The following is a 20,069-nucleotide window of genomic DNA, read 5'->3' as shown; positions in this document are numbered from 1 at the left end:
AGGTGTCAATACCAACTTAATGACACCCCTAGATCAGTTTGCAGATCGCAGTGGGAAATGTAAATTCGGACAGGAATTGGATTGCATGGGTGTGAACACCCATGCAATCAGATTCCAGTGTGGAGGAAAAAAAAGGTTCCTGCACCATTTTCGTGCAAATATAACTGTATGGCTGAATTTGCATTGCACAGACATCGCATGTGATCTGTGAATCACATGCGATGTCTGTGTTCGCAATAGTGTGAACCCAGGCTGAAACTTACCAGTCCCTAGATGTGACTGCATTCCCTTTTCAGACTTTTTTTCCTATTATTTTCCTTGGTGATCCTGCCAGTAGCACCCTTACAGTTATAAGGTAGCGGCTTCCACTATGGAGGTGCACAGTGATCACTCTAGACTGCTTTCCTATTTTGGCCTACAAACACCTCCCCTTCTCCTCACCTCCATAAAATCGTGAGGGAGGTATTCTGATTTTCCCAGGCAATCACTGAGAAAGATGATAACATTGTTTATTATATCAGTTCAGTGCATAGGAAGTGACAAGACATTGGAATTCCTGGAAAGATCAACCGGCTTTTTTTCTGTAGCTGCAGCCTGAAAAAATGAATCTAAGGACTAGTATAATTTTTGTTTTTCAAATCAGATACACTTTATAGATGACTGGAGATGTACTAAGGGCTCTTTCACACGGTCCGCCTCCGTAGGCGGATCCGTGCTGCTCAGCAGGGATCGATCCGCGATCCCCGCTGAGCCGGCGGATGACAGCTCCGTCTCCGCTTGCAGTGCAGCGAGGGAGGTGTCACAGCCCCCGCTGCTCTCTATAGAGAATCGGATGAGAGCGGACCGCCTGTCCGCTCTCATCCGATCCGATCCCCAGGACGGATGGAAAATAGGGTTTCCATCCGTCCAGATTTCACGGACAGGATCGGATACAGATGGCAGCGGGTGTCAGCGGACATGTCACCACTGACATCCGCTGCTCCATAGGGCTGAATGGGGCATCCGATCAGATCCGCCAAAAAACTGACAGGCAGATCTGATCGGACCGTCCGTGTGAAAGAGCCCTAACTGTAGCTGACAGCTATGACTGAGAGTCAACACGACTCTGCAACTTTTAAAAGGAGATACAAGCTTTAGGGAGCAAAGAGATTGTAAAAGTAAGGTCGTTAAACAATGACCCCCTAATATCTCTCATTATAATCAATAGAAACAAAGATTATACCAAACATCATATCTTTATTACAAAATTTCTTAAAATATAAAACATATCATAACATAAGGGCAACAAAGTAGCCCAAAATCTATAAAAACAAGGCTGAGGTTACAGTTACATGGTAGGGATCACCTACGCGTTACGCGGTCTACGCCGATTCTTCAGGGCTTCAGTCTCCTAACATATAACTGAACACCTAATTGCAATAAACATATATAATGAGTGTAGTAAATAGGTACGGTACATATATTTATATACATATCTATACAAAATACAAAAACATATACCCCCTATCCCATGAAGAAAGGACAATATATATATATATAAATGGAAAACCAAAAACACCACAGACACACAATGAAGGTTACCTTGATCTTTTTTTTTTTTTCTATGTACAGTATATTTTGTCCTTTCTTCATGGGATAGGGGGTTATATGTTTTTACAGTATATAGATACGTATATAAATATTTGTACCTTTTGCTATGCTGAATATATATGTTAAGGCCCTGTTCACACCAGAGCGTTTTTCAGCTCCTAAAACGCTCATCTCTGGACTCTCAAAAAGCCCAACATGCAAAATCCCATTAATTTCAATGGCCCCTGTTCACATATGAGCGTTTTGTCGCCTGAAGAAAAACGCCTGAAGCTCAAAAAAGTACATGAGCTTCTTTTTTTGGCAGATTACAGGCGTTTATGTTAGATATCAATGCCTGTCTCCAAACACCTGCAAAAAATGCCTGAAAACAATACATTCAGGTGTGAATGCTATTAGGTACTCAGTTATATGCTGGGAGACTGAATCGATGAAAGAAGCGGTGTAGACTGTGTAACGCGTAGGTGATCCCTACCATGTAACTGTAACCTCAGCCTTGTTTTTATGGATTTTGGGCTACTTTGTTGCCCTTATGTTATATGTTTTAAATTGTAAGAAATGATGTAATAAAGATATGATGTTTGATATAATCTTTGTGCCCATTGAATAAAATGGGATGAACTCCTGATCATGTGACCACTGCCAGAGCCAATTACAGTGATTATATGATTGGGACAACACCTCCTAGCAGTAAGACCCACTTAAAGGATTACAAAAATATGGCGAGGGGGTAAAGAGGTTTTCCAGTTACACAAAGACAATGATTAACTCTGTGCTGCCAATCAGCTTAAAGAGGAACTACACTACATCTGAGCACCACAAACCGAAAATGTTATTTAATTCATTTTTAATATTCAAAGCAAACTCCTCCATTCATGTCTCCATGTTTTATTTTGCTGGGAAATCACATTAAACCAGCCTCCCCCCCCCCCCCCAGCAATTTCAGCTGTGACTATCTTGAGTAAGGGCAGATGATTCATGTGGCATTTACTTCCTGGAATCCATCTGCCCTTAGCTCAGGTGTGCTTAGCTGAGAAAACTCCTAGCTCCCATGAAGACTCCTGGGATGTACGACATCATTTGCCTAGGCCAGAAACCAGAAAGTAACTGAAGAAATGTAAAAAAAGATAAATAAAAAAAAAGTGAGTTTAGTTGTCACGCCAAGGTTGAAGCAATTTTAGTCAATAAAATAAAGAAAAATGCATGTCCCCAATTTTCCCTCTAAATATACCCCCCCCCCCCCCCCCGCCCCATGATCCCATTTGCCCCTCTGAAGATTGGGATGAAATTTCATAATTTACGTATACGTCCAACGTAATTTCTCTTGTTATATTCCATATAATCTTTTCCCATTGTTACCACTCTTATTAGAAAATGTTCCACATGGAGATCTCTCCCCCTTAGTATCATTGGTAGAGAATTGGGCCATACACACTATAAGATTTTCTAAAGACTTTTCCTTTAGATTTACCAAAACCATATAATATGAGGTCAAATCTAAACACTTTCAATTTGTATGCAATCAGGCAGGCCCTTACACTACATAGAAAAGGTAAATCTGAAGGAAATCTAACCACAAAAGTTGGATAGTGTGTATCCAGCTTTAATCTCATAAAGATGGCGTTTCTTTCCAAATTCTTATACTTTTTACGCCAGATCCTGGTGCCTGTACCCAAATCCTTCTTCCTCAAACTGGAATAAAACATTACATCTTTTGTCTGGGCTGATCGAACCCCCAGAATCCAAAATTGGTGTTATACCTTCCAAATGATTGAGGCATGGTGGTTTGCGCAACCCAGAGATAATGCTGCTGTCACGCTTGAGGCTTCACTGATTGGCTCCTATGCGATCCTTAGTAACTTGCCCTTTTGAAGGCCGTGACCTACCTCTGCTCTGTCCACCACTTGTATTCATCCAAGTAATCACTTAAAAAATTAAAATTAAAACAAGTAAATATATACCTTCATATCTATTTACTAATGCTAGCACCATAAGGATTAAAAATGGTCATTGAGAGAGTGACGTTCTGGTTTAGGTGTCTCCCTTAGGGCTCATTCACATAACACAGTACACGTCAAAGCATGCTATTTTGTGCATTGATGGACTTTGCATTAGCCAGCCTTTTCTTTTTGAATAGGCTGTTAATGCAACTCAACACATAACATACATTATATTGCCAATAGTATTGGGACACCTACTTTTACACGCACATGAACTTTAATGGCATCCCAGTCTTAGTCTGTAGGGTGCAATATTGAGTTGGCCCACCCTTTGCAGCTATAACAGCTTCAACTCTTCTGGGAAGGCTGTCCACAAGGTTTAGGAGTGTCTATGAGAATGTTTGACCATTCTTCCAGAAGCGCATTTGTGAGGTCAGTCACTGATGTACACTATATTACCAAAAGTATTGGGACGCCAGGCACATGAACTTTAATGGCATCCCAGTCCGTAGAGTTCAATATTGAGTTGGCCCACGCAGGGGTGTCCAAACTATGGCCCTCCAGCTGTTCAGGAACTACAATTCCCATGAGACATTGTAAATCTCTGAAATTCACAGACATAACTAGGCATGATGGGAATTGTAGTTCCTGAACAGTTGGAGGGCCATAGTTTGGACATAGCTCAGCCTCGACTCTTCTGGGAAGGCTGTCCACAAGGTTTAGGAGTGTGTCTATGGGAATGTTTGACCATTCTTCCAGAAGCGCATTTGTGAGGTCAGGCACTGATGTTGGACAAGAACGCCTGGCTCGCAGTCTCTGCTCTAATTCATCCCAAAGGGGTTCTATCAGGTTGAGGTCAGGACTCGGTGCAGGCCAGTCACGTTCCTCCACCCCAAACTTGCTCATTCACACTATATTTCCAAAAGTATTGGGCCACCTCTCCAAAATCATTTGGTGGAGGGGGGATTATGGGGTGGGGTTGTTTTTCAGGGGTTGGGCTTGACCCCTTAGTTCCAGTGAAGGGAATGCTTAAGGCGTCAGCATACCAAGACATTTTGGACAATTTCATGCTCCCAACTTTGTGGGAAGAGTTTGGGGATGGCCCCTTCCTCTTCCAACATAACTGCGCACCAGTGCACAAAGCAAGGTCCATAAAGACATGGAGGAACGAGTCCTGACCTCAACCCGATATAGGGCAGCCATCAGAAATTTTTGGTTACGTTTAGGGTGGAGGAACTTGACTGGCCTGCACAGAGTCCTCACTTCAACCCGATAGAACACCTCTGGGATGAATTCGAGTGGAGACTGCGAGCCAGACCTTCTTGTCCAACATCAGTGCCCGACCTCACAAATACGCTTCTGGAAGAATGGTCAACAAAGGATAGTGGTCTGGTTACCACCAAAGCACACCTCCATCCCTAAATACATATAGAAACAGAAAAAACTGGCCCGCGGGACTTTATATGAGGTTGTGCTTATTGGCTGGAGATCAAAGAATACATAATACCTGAGTAAAATAATAATTAGTTTTTATTGCATAAATGGACAATTGTATAAGTAAAATTCATAACATGTACTACCATAGCACATGATAAGGCTGAATAGCCAATATATGCGTACAAAATGAACAATAATCCATCACATCGTAGTAAATAACTTGGTGTAGAATGGTCTATGGGAATGGTCGAACATTCCCATAGACACACTCCTAAACCTTGTGGACAGTCTTCCCAGAAGAGTCATGCAGCTATGTTTAAACTTTGGCCCTCCAACTGTTCAGGAACTACAATTCCCATCATGCCTAGTTATGTCTGTGAATGTCAGAGATTTACAATGTCTCATGGAAATTTTAGTTCCTGAACAGCTGGAGGGCCATAGTTTGGACACCCCTGATTGAAAAGTGTTAACAAGAACTGTTGATCCCACCAGAAATCTGGTCAACTGATAACTTCCTATGCTACATTTATACTAGTTATGTTGTTCTGAGTACTAAATGTAGCATAGAAAGTTATCAGTTGAGCAGATTTCTGGCGGGATCAACAGTTCTTTTTAACACTTTTCAAATAGTTAAAATAAAAAGGTTTCATTAAAGTATTTAAAAAACTAAAAGGAAGCAAATAAGAGACGCCCATTGTAAGGGTTTACATACTTTTTAAAGCAAGAAATTGTGAAGCAGCGTTAAATGTAGCAGCAGCCATGGAACAATTCTATAGATAAATACAGCTGTGCTGACATCCCAGATAAGGTAATCCTATAAAGAGCCAGTATAACATTACACAATAGGCCCCTTTCTCAGAGTGTAAGACGATGTTGCGGGTGGAACAGAGCGCTGTTATTGGTGTAGCACAATGTTCCCGCTGATACTGAGCAGCTCCTTTCCCTATTTCTGTTTATATTAGTGAGAATGGATACACTCCTATTCCTCTAAGGGGCTGGATAGGTTCTCTCCAGTGGCTGCTATTAGTGACACTGACAGATTAATTGACCCTCAATACTTCCAGGTGTGTGGCACACTCTGGGGTCAGGCGGAGCACCGCCGCGCCATGTGTGTTCAATCAATAGTACAAAGTGGGCCCACGTAGCCTTGTTTTAATTGCCATTTCAATGAATTAGCCGGATTCTAAATAAACTGGACTGATCTTATTATACAGATTACTCAGGTACAGATATAAATCACTGAACGTGGACAACCCGGTGTGTGGCGTCCCATCAAAGTTGTCAGAAAAACAAGGAACAAGGCTTTACCTTAACCACTTCGGCCCCGGAAGGATCTGCCCCCTTAATGATCAGGCCATTTTTTTGCGATTCTGCACTGCATTATTTTAACTGAAAATTGCGCGGTTGTGCGATGCTGTACCCAAATAAAATTGAAGACCTTTTTTCTCCCGCAAATAGAGCTTTCTTTTAGCGCCGGTTCACACTGGCGCGACGCTACTTTCAGGGGCGACCTCCGAGATCGCGGTGCGAGCAGCGCGCCGCGACCTTTGGAGCGGCCGCCACAGACTTCATAACATTGAAGTCTATGGCGGTCGCCTCCTGGTCGCCCCAAAGAAGCTCCGGACCCTTTTTCTAGGTCGGAGCGACTTGTGTCGCTCCTATTAGAACGGGTCCGTAGCTTCCCTATGGGAGGCGACCTGCGGCGACCTGTGAGGCGACCAGGTCGCCTCACAGGTCGCCCTAGTGTGAACCGGGGCTTAGTTGTATTTGATCACCTCTGCGATTTTTATCTATAAACAAAAAAAGAGCGACAATTCCGAAAAAAAAAAAACAATACTTTTCACTTTCTGCTATATAACATTTCCAAAGAACATTTAACCACTTCTGGACCGGAAGTGCCCCCTTAATAACCAGGCCATGTTCAGCGATACGGGACTGTGTTACTTTGGTTCACACTTGTGCGGTTTGTGAAAACGCATGTAATTCGGAGCGCACTGTTCCTTCATTACATGCGATCTCCTGTGCGGATGCGAGTTCAGCCATACACTTTGTATGGCTGAATTTTCAGCGCATCCGCAGCAAACTCGCACATGAGGCTTTTTTTAAGCCGCATCAGAATCGGATCGCACAGTGGTTCACACTTGTGCGATCCGATTCTGTGCGAACTTGCAGATCGGACTGCAATATGCGATCGCAACTGGGGGTGTCGTTAACCTTTAATTGACACCCCCTGCGTATCGTATATGGCAGTGTGAACTGCCAGATGTGCGGATGCGGGAACACGCGGTATATTTGCAGCGTTCCCGCATCGCACATGTGTGAACCGGCACTTAATGGACAATTGCATGGTCGTACCTAGATAAAATTCATATGATCCTTTTTTTCCCACAAATAGAGCTTTCTTTTGGTAGTATTTGATCACCTCTGCGATTTTTATTTATAAACAAGAAAAGAGCGACAATTCCGAAAAAAAATCCAATATTTTTCACTTTCTGCTATATAACACTCCCCCCCCCCCCCCCCCAAAATAAAAAATCCAATTTTTTCATCCTTTTAGGCCAATTTGTATTCTGCCCTATATTTGTTAAAAAAAAAAAAAAATCCCAATAAGCGTATTTTGATTGGAATGCACCAAAGCTTATTGCATCTACAAACTAGGGGAAAGATTTGTTATTTTTATTTATTTATTTTTTACTAGTAATGGCGACGATCTGCGATTTTAGCAGGACTGCGAAATTGCGGCGGACAGATCGGACACCTAACTGACATTTTTGGGGGCACCAGTTACATTGCTACAGTAATCAGTGCTAAAAATACGCACTGTTACTGTACTAATAACACTTGCAGGGAAGGGGTTAACCCTGTGGTGATCAAGGGTTAAGTGTGAGCCTAGGGAGTGTTTTCTAACTGTATGGGGAGGGACTTGTGGAATCAATACAGAGACCTGTGATCCTAAATAGGAGGATCACAGGAGCTCTGTGCTGATTCCTAAGAAAACAACAGTCTGCTGTGTTTACAACGACAGACCATCATTCTCTCTCCACAGCAGTGTTAATTTTGGCAGCAAATTTTAATTTAGTTTTAGTCTTAGTCTTAGGACTAAAATGGCATTTTAGTTTTAGTCCTATTTTAGTCTTCTGCAAGTGTTTTAGTTTTAGTCGTATTTAGTCGACTAAAACTCCAGTATATTTTAGTCGACTAAAACTCATTTTAGTCATCTATAATCAAATGGGTGTAGTTCAATTGTAATTTGTAATGCATTATTTAAGCATTTCTCTACAATTTCCAAACTCATTATATACTACTGCTGGTCCTGGAGTGAAAAATCTAATATGTTATTATTTATGCTTTGAGCATGCACCAGTGTTAATTTTTGGCAGCAAATTTTGATTTAGTTTTAGTTATAGTCTTTTGACTAAAATGCCATTTTAGTTTTAGTCGTATTTTAGTCATCTGAATTGTGTTAGTCGACAAAAACGTTTTAGTCGGTTTTAGTCGACGAAATTAACACTGCTCCACAGGGAGCGATCGTGGGTGCCCGGCGGCAATCGATTTGCATATGGCAGTTGGACCTGCCTGCGATGTGGGAGCCCGCAGTGAATTCGCAGGGTTCCCGCATCGCATAGGTGTGAACCGGCACTTAGATTTGCCAAAAACCATATAATACAAGGTCAAACTAAACAGCTTTCAATCCAATAAGGCAGGCCCTTGCGCTACATAGGTTAAGGTAAATCTAAAGGAAAATTGTACAAGACGATTGAACATGTATGGCCGGCCATAGGCACAGAAAGTTTCACTAGTTCATATAATTGTATGGCAAAAAGGAATACACACAAGTTATGATAGAAGAGACAGTCCTCCCCACACAAGCGTACAACCAATCTGCAGAAACTGGAACTTAAAAAGGAAATTTGTATTTGTAATGGAAAGGACCAAAAAATAAAGTCTTAAATATGTTGTTTTAGGCGGGTAAACATGATACACTATGATGTCAAAAGTATTGGGACGCCTGCCTTTACACGCACATGAACTTCGAAGTGATTGTAAAGTCTTGTTTAAAAAAAAAATAATAATAAACATGTTATACTTACCTGCTATGTAACGGATTTGCACAGAGCAGCCCCGGTCCTCCTCTTCTCGGGTCCCTCTTCAGTGCTCCTGGCCCCTCCCTCCTGTTGAGTGCCCCCACAGCAAGCAGCTTGCTATGGGGGGCATCTGAGCCAAGCTGCAGCTCCGTGTGTCCATTCAGACAAGGAGCTGCAGTTCGGCCCCACCCCCCCTCTTCTGATTGGCTAACTGACTTTGATTGACAGCCGTGGGAGCCAATTGCACCGCGGCTGTGTCTCAGCCAATAAGAAAGGAGAGTCCCAGATGACCGAGGGACTCTTGGACATCGCTGGATAGAGATGGGGGCTCAGGTAAGTATTAGGGGGTGCTGGGGAGGCTGCTTCACACAAAAGTCTTTTTATTCCTTTAACACAGGGGACTGTTCTTCTCTCTGAAATGATTACAGAGTGCCTGTGATCCTGCTATATAGGAACACAGGTCTCTATGACCAGTTCACAAGTCCCTCCCCCATACAGTTAGAAAACACCCCCTAGGCTCACACTTAACCCTTTGTTCGATCCTGGGTTAACCCCTTCCCTGTCAGTGTCATTATTACAGTAACAGTGCATATTTTTAGCACTGATTATTGTAGTAATGTCACTGGTACCCCCAAAAGTGTCAAAAATGTCAGTTAGGGGTCCGATCTGTCTGCCGCAATGTTGCAGTCCCGCTAAAAATCTCAGATCGCCACCATTACTAAAAAAGAAAAAAAAATACATAAATCTTTCCCCTAGTTTGTAGACTCACTAACTTTTGCGCAAACCAAAATACGCTTATTGCATTCTTTTTTTTTTTACCAAAAATATGTAGCGGAAAACAAATTGGCCTAAAACGATGAAAAATTTTGATTTTGAATTTTTTTTTTTTTTTGGGAAATGTTGTATAGCAGAATGTGAAAAATATTGTTTTTTTTTTTTTCAGAATTTTCGCTCTTTTTTTGTTTATAGCGCAAAAAATAAAAAATCCCACAGGTGATCAAATACCACCAAAAGAAAGCTTTTTTGGGTACAGCGTCACATGATCATGCAATTGTCTGTTAAAAAATGGCCTGGTCATTAAGGGGGCAAATCCTTCCGGTTCAGAAGTGGTAAAAAAAAGTGAAGCGCGTGATTGGTGTGAATGTACCCTAAATAAATAGGGAGCTTTATTTAACGTCCGTGATAGCCATATTCTCCAGATGTTTGAGGAAATGGTTTTTTTTTCCACATTTATTTCAAGTTTTTATATATTTTATTGTTATGTATTTCATGGAGGCGTTGCAGGTGTAATCTGAGAAAATCGATTTAATCTTCTATCAGTGATCATAAAAATGATGCATGAAAATCTCCCCCTTTGTCGGGTGTCTCCAGTAACTTTGAGGCGGCAGCTGTGACGGTTTGTGGACTGTGACAAAACTGCAAATCAGTCGGGTGATATTAAAACACCTGTCAGATTATCTGCAATACTGATCATGCTCAAAATAAGTGTAAAACCTGAAATTACAATCATTTATTTCATAAATCAATAGCATCTGTGCTGATTGTTCACCGTATACACGGATCAGCCGCTCAGCGCTGTATATTGCTTACGCTCAGAAATAGCGTTTGCTTTAAGAAATACAATAAAAACTGTGTCATTTTACTCTGCTTTACTCTTTTAAATTAGACTATTTTTTTATTTTTTTTTCAAAACAGCATCATTGGTTAAATGCGTTTAAATTAAAGGGAATTAAAATGCTTTCAGTGTCAGTTTTATTTAAAGCGGAGTTCCGGGCACAAAAACTATATTTTTTTTTTGTGCCCGTCCGCTAGTTCAGCCTAACCTGAAAAGGAATTGGATAGTTAGATTTTTTTTTTTAAAAAACTCACCTTGTAATTGACGATCGTAAATACTCACCTCAGGGTACTTCCTCCCTCGGAGCCGCGGCTCACCCCGTCACTTCCTGCGATGATTCCTGGGAGCTGAACGTCATCGCTCCCAGGAATCAATGCGACGGCACCGGCCCCGCTCGTCACTTCCAGGCGACGCCGCATTCCCCTGCTAAACAGCTTCTGGGCATGCCCAGAAGCTGTTTAGGAATGCGGCGCCGCGCCGGAAGTGACGAAAGGGGCCGATGCGGCGCATTCTGGGAGAAGAAGACGCGGAAGAAGACGCAGAAGAGGATCGCGCCGGCTTCAGCTGCCCACAAGAGAGATGGAAACGCTGTGGAAGAAATTTTATAAGTAAGTATTTCTTCTAAAAGGTAAGTGCGAACCGGGACAGATCAGAGGCTAGCCATTGTGGAATGTACTAGCCCTGACTGTCCCGGGGGTATGTTCATTAAAAAATGACATCTGTGCCCGGAACTCCGCTTTAACGTGATATTAACCACTTGCCGACCGCCCGCCACATATATACTGCAGCAGGCTGGCTCGGCTGCACGAATCACCGCACTTGTACGGCGGTCATGCGCCTGCCCCCACTAGGCAGCGGGGATGCCGATCTACAGGACCGGCGGCACCGATTGCCACCAGGCACCTGTGATTGATCCCCATTGAGAGAGAACGATGGTCAGCTGTTGTAAACACAGCTGACCGTTCTTCTCTCTGAAATGATCACAGAATGCCTGTGATACTCCTATTTAGGATCACACATCTCTATGGTCATGTCACAAGTCCCTCCCCCATACAGTTAGAAAACACCCCCTAGGCTCACACTTAACCCTTTGATCACCCCTGAGTTAACCCGTTCCCTGCCAGTGTCATTATTACAGTAACAGTGCATATTTTTTGCACTGATTACTGTAGTAATGTCCCCCCAAAAGTGTCAAAAATATCAGTTAGGGATCCGATCTGTACAGCATGCGAGGAGGGGAGAGAACTGAACCGGATCAGTTTACAACTGATCACTCTGTCATTGGGTGGAGTGATCACATGGTAAAGGGATGCTGTCATTGGCCATTTACCACGATCTGTGATGCGCCTGGCCCATGGCACGGGCACCTCCTCGTGCACGCCCCAGTGGGCGCGCAGGAAGCGCAATACTGGGAGTACATCATTGTACGCCCTCCCAGAATAAGCCGGCCGCACTGTAGCCATCATTTGGCTATGGCCAGGTCGGCAAGCGGTTAACACTCATCAAACTTTTCAAAGCCGCACATAGGGCCCTATAGATTTCAATAGAAAGCCTGACTTGGGCGTTTTACGAGCGTTTTCTGCTTAAACAGCAGCTCTCCACCTCTACTTTCCTCTCCTCCCCTCGTGCTTTCTATTGGCTAAACAAAAATTCCTGAATCTGTAAATGCTTGTAAATGTGCTTCTTAAACGCTTTAAAAAAGCTTTTAAAATGCTCCAAAAAAGCTTAAAAACACCAGTAAATCAATACACTCAGGTGTGAATGGAGCTTAGATGTACTAACAGATTTAGATACACTAACAAATTGAAGCCAAACTCCAGATAATACTTTATAAGCAGTTACAACAGGTTTTTTTTTCCCTTTTGGGATAAGGGGTCTTTCACACAGGGGAGTCCGTTGGACGGACTTCGTTTTTTTCAGCGGGGGATCGATCCGCCGATCCCCCGCTGAGCAGGAGGATGACAGCTGTTCTCCGCGCTGTGTGCGGAGACACAGCTGTCAGTTCCCCATGCATCTCTATGGGGGAACCGTCTGTCCATTCTCATCCGATCCGATACGATCCGCTGGACGGATGGAAAATAGGGTTTCCATCCTTCCAGATTTGACAGATCAGATCGGATGTCAGTGGACATGTCTCCGCTGACATCCGATGCCCCATAGAGATGCATGGGGTGACCATTCAGATTCACCCAAAAAAACTGACAGACGGATCTGAACGGTTCGCCTGTGTGAAAGGGGCCTTAAGGTCTTACATAATAAATAAAAGCTGGCCATTCTAAGCACCCCTGTCGCTAGTAAATGGCTTGCCTCAAACCTGCAACTGATACATCTGCTGGAGTGCTTGTTCTGTTGAAAAACAACAGACTTACTGGCCAGATCACCAAATAAAAATTAAGGACAGAAAGCCTAAAGAAAAAAAAAATTGCATCCATCACATCTAAGGATTGGTAAGCTGCAATATAATAAATGTTTGCTTTGGGGCCTAATACCATATTCTAGGGCAAATAAATATATTCAGTACATTTCTCCATTATACAGGTGCAGCTCATAAAATTACAATATCATTAAAAAGTTAATTTATTTCAGTAATTCAACCTCATATATTTTATATACAGTGTCTCACAAAACTGAGTACACCCCTCACATTTGGGTAAATAATTTATTATATCTTTTCATGTGACAACACTGAAGAAATGACACTTTGCTACAATGTAAAGCACTGAGTGTACAGCTTGTATAACAGTGTAAATTTGCTGTCCCCTCAAAATAACTCAACACACAGCCATTAAAGTCTAAACCACTGGCAACAAAAGTGATTACATCCCTTAGTGAAAATGTCCAAATTGGGCCCAATTAGCCATTTTCCCTCCCCGGTGTCATGTGACTCGTTAGACAAGGTCTCAGGTGTGAATGGGGAGCAGGTGTGTTAAATTTGGTGTTATCGCTCTCACTCTCATACTGATCACTGGAAGTTCAACATGGCACCTCATGGCAAAGAACTCTCTGAGGATCTGAAAAAAAGAATTGTTGCTTTACTTTAAGATGGCCTAGGCTATAAGAAGATTGCCAAGACCCTGAAACTGAGCTGCAGCACAGTGGCCAAGACCATACAGCGGTTTAACAGGACAGGATCCACTCAGAACAGGTCTCGCCATGGTCGAACAAAAGTTGAGTGCACGTGCTCAGCGTCATATCCAGAGGTTGTCTTTGGGAAATAGATGTATGAGTGCTGCCAGCATTGCTGCAGAGGATGAAAGGGGGGAAGGGGGCGTCAGCCTGTCAGTGCTCAGATCATACGCCGCACACTGCATAAAACTGGTCTGCATGGCTGTCATCCCAGAAGGAAGCCTCTTCTAAAGATGATGCACAAGAAACCCCACAAACAGTTTGCTGAGGACAAGCAGACTAAGGACATGGATTACTGGAACCATGTCCTGTGGTCTGATGAGACCAAGATAAACTTATTTGGTTCATATGGTGTCAAGCGTGTGTGGTGGCAACCAGGTGAGGAGTACAAAAACAAGTGTGTCTTGCCTACAGTCAAGCATGGTGGTGGGAGCGTCATAAGTGCTGCCATCATTGGGGAGCTACAGTTAATTGAGGGAACCATGAATGCCAACATGTACTGTGACATACTGAAGCAGAGCATGATCCCCTCCCTTCAGAGACTGGGCTGCAGGGCAGTATTCCAACATGATAACGACCCTAAACACACCTCCAAGAGAAACACTGCCTTGCTAAAGAAGCTGGATAAGCATGTCTCCAGACCTAAACCCTATTAAGCATCTGTGGGGAAGGTGGAGGAGCGCAAGGTCTCTAACATCCACCAGCTATATGATATCGTCATGGAGGAGTGGAAGAGGACTCCAGTGGCAACCTGTGAAGCTCTGGTGAACTTCATGCCCAAGAGGGTAAAGCAGTGCTGGAAAATTATGGTGGCCACACAAATATTGACAATTTGGGCCCAATTTGTACAATGTCACTTAGGGGTGTACTCACTTTTGTTGCCAGCGGTTTAGACATTAATGGCTGTGTGTTGAGTTATTTTGAGGGGACAGCAAATGTACACTGTTATACAAGCTGTACACTCACTACTTTACATTGTAGCAAAGTGTCATTTATTCAGTGTTGTCAAACGAAAAGATATAATAAAACATTTACAAAAATCTGAGGGGTGTACTCACTTTTGTGAGATACTGTAGATGCGTTACACACAGTGATATATTTCAAGCATTTCCTTCTTTTAATTTTGATGATTATGGCTTACAGCTAGTGAAAACCCAAAACTCAGTATCTCAGAAAATTATAATATTACATAAGACCAATAAAAGAAAATGGATTTTAAATACAAGTTGGCTTAGTGAAAAGTATGTCCGTGTACAGTACAGTATGCACTCAATGCATGGTTGGGGCTCCTTTTGCATGAATTACTGCATCAATGCGGCGTGACATGGAGTCGATCAGCTACTACTGAGGTGTTATGGAAGCCCGGGTTATTTTGATAGCGGTTTCCAGCTCATCTGCATTGTTGGGTCTGGTGTCTCTCATCTTCTTCTTGACAATAACCCACAGATTCTCTATGGGGTTTAGGTCAGGCGAGTTTGTTGGCCAATCAAGCACAGTGATACCATGATCATTAAACCAGGTATTGGTACTTTTGGCAGTGTGGGCGGTGCCAAGTCCTGCTGGAAAATAAATCATCATCTCCATAAAGCTGGTCAGCAGAGGGAAGCATGAAGTACTCTAGAATTTCCTGGTAGAGGGCTGTGCTGACTTTGGACTTGATAAAACACAGTGGACCAACACCAGCAGAGGACATGGCTCCCCAAATCATCACTGACTGAGCTTCAGGCTTGAAAGAAGGAGGCGGGGCCTCGGAAACTAGTTGCGGCCCGCCCCCTCCCCAGCTTGTGTGCCCCATTGCAGCCAGTAGTGGTGCATGAAAGCCTGGGACACCGCCGTTCACCTACTTTCTCATTCGGCGGGTCTGGACTTGTAGGAGTGGTGGTCTCTCTACCGGGCCGTTTTATCCTCAGTAACTTGGCGTTGAGAGCCTTGGAGTTCTCTAATGCAATTAGCCCCAGTTGTCATCTCAAGAGGGTCCAGACATCTTCAGTAGCCCTCCAGCTCACCCTGTCTACCATCTTGGATTACCACACACGATACCACAGCACCTTTACATGCAGTCTGCAAGTTATTCAGATGGCAGTGGATATTGGAATAAAGTGTTGTTGCTTGTACTGACCTGGCGCCCTGTTTTCTCTTTTTATTTTTGTTCTCAAGAGAATCCCATACTTCAACAAGGAGCTGCCATCTTGTGAGTGTTCTGTCCAGTGACTGACCACATGCCGTTTTCCCCATTGGCCTTTGGGAATTGTTTGCATATCAATATTGAACCCTACGGACTAAGACTGGGATGCCATTAAAGTTTATGTGTGTGTAAAGGGAGGCGTCCCAATACTTTTGGTAATATAGTGTATATACGAATGGACTATAGTTTTTTTGTTTTTTTTTTAAGGCATTTTGTCAATGATGCTCTGTTGCTGCTGTAGGCTTAGTCTCTTTGGGCTTTAAAATGGACAGAAACATCTGCCAAGTGCATGCTTATTGCCCGGTCTTATAGTTTGCTTTGCATGGTTACATAGTTAGTCAGGTTGAAAAAAGATACATCTAAGTTGAACCAAAAGAAAAAAAAAATAGAATGAAAAAAATGGAAAACCACCATATACAGAAATCTATAACCATGCTTGATCCAGTGAAAGGCAAAAAAAACTCTATAAAGCAGGGGTCTCATCATGGGCCGCATCAGCATTATGGTTGCCCTCAAAGGGCCTGTTTTATCTGTAAGTGCCGGCTCACACTAGGTCGCTCCGACTTAGGCCAGCTTAGGGGGCGACCTGTGAAGCCGCGTGCAGCGCGACTTCGGCACGACTTGCACGGACTTCATAAAATGAATGTCAATGCAAGTCGCCTCCAGGTCGCCCCGAAGTAGTACAGGACTCTTTTTCTAAGTCGGAGCGACTTGTGTCACTCCTATTAGAACCGGTCCTGTACTACTCAATGACCGCGACGGTGCACGACTTGCCAGGCTGACCAAGTCGCCTGAAAAGTCGTATTAGTGTGAACCGGCACTAAGACTATATAAATGTACAGTATCTATTCTTCATCATATTAAATAATTGCCTCTGCATTTGATTATTACTGGTTTTAGTAATACTTATGATACCAGCAGTGTGCGACCCTCCCTTTCAACTGGAATAGAATTGTATTGTTCTCATAATAATAATAATAAGAAGTAGTTGTCCAGAGCACCTCACCACCTTACATCAGATGTCAAGAGCCCCTTCACTACCACCACCACCATCAGAATTCAAGACTCCCCCACTCTCCCTTACGTCACATTGCCCCCCCCCCCTTTACCTTTTGCTGCTCCTTGGAAGAAGCTGGGGGCAGAGCTGGGAAGCAGAAGGAACAGGGTCTGGAGGAGGACCAGAGGAGGGCTGTAGTCAGCTGAATGCTGAGACCAGGGGAGGCGAAAACGAGGGAGTGCTGCAGCCACACAATGAGGCACAGGATCGGGTGGAGAAGTTCTGTCTTCTTCTCTGCAGCCAACTACTCACACCAGGTGGGGGCAGAGTTAAGGGGGTGCCGCAACTGCAGGATAAGTGTGAGGGCTACATGAAATGGCCTGAGGGGCCGCATTTGGCCCACGGGTCGTACATTTAACACATGTGCTATAAAGCTTGGTCAAATATTTCCATATTTATTAAGCTCTGTTTCTTTTTGGGCTGACCCAAATGCTTGCAATGACCATTGGGTTGCACCATTTTTTCCAAAGAATGGCGGAATTCTTCTGCATTAAGCAGCCAATAACCTTTCTTTAAAGCTGAACTCCAAGATTCTACAAGTTTATCATTTTCCTATCCTCTCCCCAGCAGCTATAAAAACACTCATAAAGATTAAATCAATATATCTTTTTTTGTAATTCTTGATTTTCGGGACCATGTGATGTCATTGTGCTAGAGAAGAAATCCCTGCTTCCACTCTCTGAGAGGAGGACTTTATGCATTGCCACACATCACATCTGTGGGGTATAAAGATCTACACTTCCAATGGTTCAATGGAAGAAGCACAATGTCATGGAAGGGTGTGCAGGTGGAGCTGGAGCTGTCATGAGGGTGGGGTGGTGGCTGAGCTGATGGTGGAGGTGGGGTGAGGGAAGAGTAGGGTGGAGTTTGAACTGGGGGGCAAAGCTGTATTGTGATGCTTATGAGTGGGAGGTACAGACCACGAGTCTGACACTCCCAAGACCCATCCTTTACACTGGCATAGAACTTCAATGGGAAACTTATAAGACTGGTGGCTGTGGGGATAGAGGGAAGAGCAGCCACCGGTCTTACAGAATGGAAATCACAAGGAAGGAAGCCCATGATTTAAATAATGCACATGCATTTTCTTCTAAACTACAGCTGGAGGAAAAAAATGGAGTACATGCCTGCTCAAGGTAGGAGAACACCAGCAGCAACATAGGTACTGCATAAGCAAACATTGTAGCCCCCAAAATGATAATTGCATACCTCCTACCTTACCACAAGAAAATACAACATATTAGGGCCTAGGGGGGACACATTTATAGAAGGAGACTAACATTTTTAATTTTATGTAGCACTACCCTGTAGGAGTTGCTGATGTCAGGGTTCCCCACTTCTGCACAGCCAGTCACACAGCATTTCCTTTTTGCATCCAGACACATAAATTAGTCATTTGGCTCGTTTTTGTTATTTTATGGGGGGATGATAACTTGGATGGGTAAGGGGTTATTGGACGCCCAACTTGAAAAAGTCCAACAATCAAAACCAGGGGCAACTTCCTCCCCAAATACAGATTTCCTTCTTCCTTCCACCTGCACAAACTTGGTTCCCCTTGTACAGTAGCCACTGGTTCACTTCTGGGGGAACTAACAGTCTCTAGTTAGTTCAACAACAGCCCATTACAGGCTAGGAACTTGCAGTCTTTAGTTAGTTCAGCAACAGCCCATAACAGGCTAGGAACTTGCAATCCCTTGGTAAAGTAGCACATGTACAGTGAACAGCATCTCGCACTACATTCTGCCTCTCCGTAGACACTGATCCCAATTGTAATGCTTGCAGAAATACTAGCCCTCCTGGCTGCCACTAGCCCATCTGGCTGCTTTCTCTTCCGAGTCCTCCCAACTGACACACACATGGAGACTCCCCAGGGCAAGGTTGGATGAAGACTTGGCACACCTCTGTCTTCAAGAAAGAACTGCTACAGCTTGCAGTCCCTCCCCTTGTCTGTCCCTGCACCATGCTGATCTACTCACTTTCTCTTCTTGCTCCTGCTGCCTCTCTTGTTAGGGTCCCTCCAACTACCTCCTGTAGTGGGATCCTTCCAGGCCAGCCCGCCAAGCTCCAGCTCGAGGTAAAAACCCTCCCTGGTTAGGGGTCCCTCAAGGACCACCAACAGACTCTCCATAGCAATGCTTCTCCATCTTCCACCCGACTCCCCTGCTGGCATGGCTCACGTCTATTTAAGGGCTCCTGGGATCGGCTAAGGGCCCCTAAATATTCAAGGCAACCCATCCTAGCCTCCGCCCACTATCTTCTAGAACTTTCTCCAACATTCTAGAAACAGGGGGAAGCACCAGAGAGCTGCCAGGATGAGTTATCCAGCCCTGGCCTCTAATAACCCTGAACCAGATTCAGTGACTCAGGATTATCCCTGGGCTAGACTATAGTTTGCCTTCTCTAATTCTAGTAGCACACATTTATTTTAGTTTATTTTTTAAGTTTTGCTAATTTGCACATAGATGTTTTCTCTTAATCTTTCAGTTGACTGTGTAAAACCTTTATTTTACAAGTAAATGTTAGCTACTGGATGCCGAGCATGCTAAGATTTCTATATAAAAAAAAGTCTAGCACTGCCTGTATGTGTACTAGGTGGAAAATAAATTAGTTCATGGTGAAATAAACAAGGATCTTAAAACCCAAATTAATATCCCATTAAAAACTGCTATATACTTTCCAAGGGCATCAAAACAAAAAACAAACAAATAGTGTTAGATGCCTTAGGGTCCTTTCACACGGGCGTTCCGTTTTTTTCCTCCGATCAGTTAATTTTTTTTTTTTTAACGGACACGGATGACACATTGGAGTGTCCGTTCCGTATGTCCGTTTTTTATCCCATCCATTTGCGGATGATAAACGGACATAATGTATGTCTATGTAAATACGGATGTCAGCAGATGACACCACTAAAGCCCCATACACACACGCAGATCGTCGTCATACAAACGTCGGCGGACGAAAGATCTGCCGATTGTATGCGTGTTAGTATGGTGCCTCCGACAGCTGTCTGCACACAATCTGCGGACAAGAGTCTTTC

Source organism: Pelophylax lessonae (genome assembly GCF_965119305.1).
Source record: "Pelophylax lessonae genome assembly, chromosome: 2".
Lineage (NCBI taxonomy): Eukaryota > Metazoa > Chordata > Amphibia > Anura > Ranidae > Pelophylax > Pelophylax lessonae.
Note: the sequence above shows the minus strand (reverse complement) of the source record.